The sequence below is a fragment of the Gekko japonicus genome, unplaced genomic scaffold, assembly GCF_001447785.1.
Source record: "Gekko japonicus isolate JY-2015 unplaced genomic scaffold, Gekko_japonicus_V1.1 scaffold305, whole genome shotgun sequence".
NCBI lineage: Eukaryota > Metazoa > Chordata > Lepidosauria > Squamata > Gekkonidae > Gekko > Gekko japonicus.
The window spans coordinates 335,789-339,608 of NW_015165839.1; the positions used below are offsets into that span (position 1 = coordinate 335,789).

Consider the following 3,820-nt stretch of genomic DNA (forward strand, 5'->3'; position numbering starts at 1 on the left):
GTACACCCCGTGTGCAGGGCAGAGCGGGAACAGCAAACGGGCACCCTGCTGTCACAAACATCTCTCTCCACGGCCGCTCACGCTGGCACGTTGTGTCCCGGCTTGTTGCCTGCCTCCAGCGCCACGATAATTAACAGCGGAGAATCTCACTGCCCATGATTTCCCGCTGTCAAACGCTATAGCAGCCGCTCTCCTTCTCCATCTCCCCGGCTGAACTCCAATCCTCTCCTCCTTTATTACCTGTCTCTCTGTCCTCGCCTCATCCTTTCCTCCCGCCTCTCCGATGATGGGCTCTCCCCCAGCCCTTTCCCATGGTTCCTACCGTCCTTTCTTCCCTCCCCCCCCTCTACCATTTAGATAGCTTCTTCCTCTCCAGTGCTTTGAAGTGCAGCTTTAATTGCTGCATCCACATCCAGAGGACACCCCTTTATTGACATGTTGTGGATCAATGAGGATGGAGAGCCCCGGTTCTTGTGTTGGCCCCAACCTTGCGGGGGGGGGGGGAAGCTAAGAGGAGAGGAGGAGAGGAGATTGGATTTATACCCCATGGCCCTTCACTACCCAAAGGTGTCTCAGAGCGGCTTACAAACTCCTTCCCCTTCCCCTCCCCACAACAGACGCCCTGGGAGGTGGGTGGGGCTGAGAGAGCTCTGACAGAAACTGCTCTTTTTCAAGACTATGGCTTGCCCAAGGTCATCCGGCAGCTGCAAGTGGAGGAGAGGGCAACGAAACCCGGTTCTCCCAGAGTAGAGTCCACACACTTAACCACTACACCAAACTGGTACTTGGATGGGAGACTGTTGGGTGTTACAAGTTAAAACACTTCAGTATTTCAGTTAATAATTTTTGTTAAGTCACATGTTTGTTTGTAACCAATCTGTTTAGACAATAGAGTGCCCGGGAACTTTGGAGCTAGTTTGCTACTCTGATTGGAAACCAAGGTGTCAAGTATTAGCATGTTATGGCTTCTCTTCCCGTCTGTGTGTTCTTTGTTCTGACCTGAGAAGGAGACGCCATTCTTCAGCTCTTCCATTTTTAGCTGCAAGGATGTAGGCATATAAGCTCTTTGTTATTTTATATCCTGTGTACCTTTTCCCATGCTAGGTTATAGTAAACTTTTATATTTTAAATCACACCAAGGACTCAGTCTCTTTAATACTCTGCTGACTTACTTAAATAAGGAATCTTATCAGAGACCACCGAGGAGGAATTAGGGTTGCTATGCAGAGGAAGGCAATGGCAAACCACCTCTGAATGGCTTGAAAACCCCATGGCTGGAGTCCCGTGAGGCAGCTGTGGCTCGAGGGCACGTTCTTCTTACAAAGGATTTGCTACCGGTGAAAGTGGAGATTGCTTCCTAATGGCCAACTATTACCTGTAGAAACCTGGCTCCTGGATTTCTTCGCTTCAGTGTGTTCTGGATATCTGCATCACATGTGCATTAGGAAGATAGATTTATTAAGGGCCTGTTCATACATGCCTATTTCTCTGTTGAGAATGAACCATCAGACTTCTGACATCGGAAAAAGAACTAGGGCAAATGCTAAATTAGTTCTGACTCTCCTACGCCGTCCGCCCCATCAATATCAGAGCTGCTGGCGACTCCTTGTTAGCAGTAGCGTTCGTTTCACTCTTTGTTAGCAATTTCAAAAAAAATCCACCGTGTGGCATATACTTAAAAAGGAGGTTCAAAGCAATCAATGGAAAACAAACAGAGACAACAGCCTCACAGGGGTCATCGGAAAAACCGGCCGACACGAGATAAAAACCAAGAACCGCATGAATCAAAGAGAGGAACCACAACTCAATCGACAAGCCCTTCAAAACATGAAGATCTTGATTAAAGTTGTCGTCTCATGAATCAGTCTGGGGGAAGGTATTCCAGAAAGGGGGCAGCCCCTCTGAAAAAGACATTATGGATTCCACCCCCCCCACACACACACACACCTGATCTTGGAGAAGAGCAGTGTTCCCTCTAAGCTGAGTTAGTGTGAGCCAGCTCACAGTTTTTAGCCTCCGGCTCACACATTTTTGTCTTCGCTCAGGAAGGATGGCTCCAGAGCAAACTTGTTTATGCAGTAGCCAAATTGCTTGCTCACAACTTTGATGCCAGTAGCTCACAAAGTACAATTCTTGCTCACAAGACTCCACAGCTTAGAGGGAGCATTGGAGAAGAGCCTCCAGTGCTGCTAGAGACCGGGTGGGCTTATCTGAGGGCTTCGGTTCCTTGTCAAAGGCAAGTGTGCAATCTGGACCTGATATAGATTGTTTTCATATTGATTACTTTTATATCCTTCCTGTTTTCCCATTCCGGAACTCCAAGTGGAGTTCCTTGTGTTCCCAAGAAGCCTCTCATCTAGGTTATAGAGGATAAGTCTATCAGTGGCTACTAGGGAACCTCCATGTTCAGAGGCAGTCAACTTCTGAGTGCCAGTGACAGGAGGCAACATCAGGGGAAGGCCCCAGCCTCTATGGCCTTTTGTTGGAACTGGTTGGCCCCTGTGTGAGACAGGATGCTGGACTAGATGGACCACTGGTCTGATCCAGCAGGGCTCTTCTTATGTTCTCAAGAAGGTCTTGGCCTTTATGCCCTGTTGTTGGCCTCTCTGGGGCAACTGGTTAGCCACTGTGTGAGACAAGATGCTGGTCTAGATGGACCACTGGTCTGATCCAGCAGGGCTCTTCTTATGTTCTCACAAAGGTCTTCGCCTCTGTGCCCTGTTGTTGGACCTCCAGAGGAACTGGTTGGCCACTGTGTGAGGTAGAATGCTGGACTAGGTGGACCACTGGTCTGATCCAGCAGGGCTCTTCTGATATTCTTAAGTTACATTCTCTATCCTCTTCTGTCAACATTGGTGATTGTGCACAAAGACGCTGTCCATCACACGCATGAAGTTGCCTGACACTGAATCAGACCATCGATCCATTAAAGTGAGTATGTTGTCTACTCAGACTGGCAGCGGCTCTCCAGATTTTTTTCACATCACCTCCTACCTGATCCTTTTAACTGGAGATGTCGGGGGTTGAACCTGGAACCTCCTGCGTGCAAAGCGGAGGCTCTTCCACTGAGCCACAGCCCCTCCTCCGAAAAGTTGGCTGCGTTCCCCGAGAAAAACCTGCTGGAGGAAGCTCTGCCGGGCACCTCAGGGGGTGAGATGTTCCATGGCCTGAAGAAAGCAATTTGGAAAGTGCTGTGATAATGAAGCAGATTGGGTGACCAGAGAGCAGATGGAGAATATAGGTGAGGCAGGGGGTGGGGTGAGAGACAGAATGCACCAAACATTTTTTTTAACCCTGTATCCGTGAGACCTCGCAGAGCCGGATTGTCAGCGGATCAAGGCAAAGTATATTTTCACAAGCAACGCTAAACAAAATGCCTTTCGGGCAGGCTGTCTTGCATCATTTGTGTGCAAGCATGGATATTATTAATGCAGGACAGAGAACAGAAGACAGCCAGATGTGGGAAATGAACTAAATGACAAGAAGATTGGTGGGAGCATCTTCTTTAAAAAAAACACAACAAGCCAATTATTTCAGCAAGTTTCACCCTATAGGGGCAGGAGATGGTGTTATGCAACTATGCACCCTTGGGATGCCACTGCTGCGTCACTGCGGTTTTGACACCTTTTTACACACGCATCCAACACCAAACACACATGTGCTGCCGCTGCGCCTTCTTGAGTCGGTCACTTGTGTGATGGGATCCCATCCAGTCAAGGACGTCGTACTGTGCAGGATGAAATCACAGATCCATAATGACAACATCAGGTTTATGGGATATACCAGGCTGAACTTTTTTAAAAATACTGGAAAATACTGG

The 3,820-nt window shown here is 48.4% G+C and overlaps 1 long non-coding RNA gene across 1 annotated transcript in view; it reads right to left on the bottom strand.

The window, feature by feature from the left end:
• The window catches only part of LOC107110234, a 21,717-nt gene that overhangs the window by 4,850 nt on the left and 13,047 nt on the right, over positions 1–3,820 (bottom strand). The window lies entirely within an intron of this gene.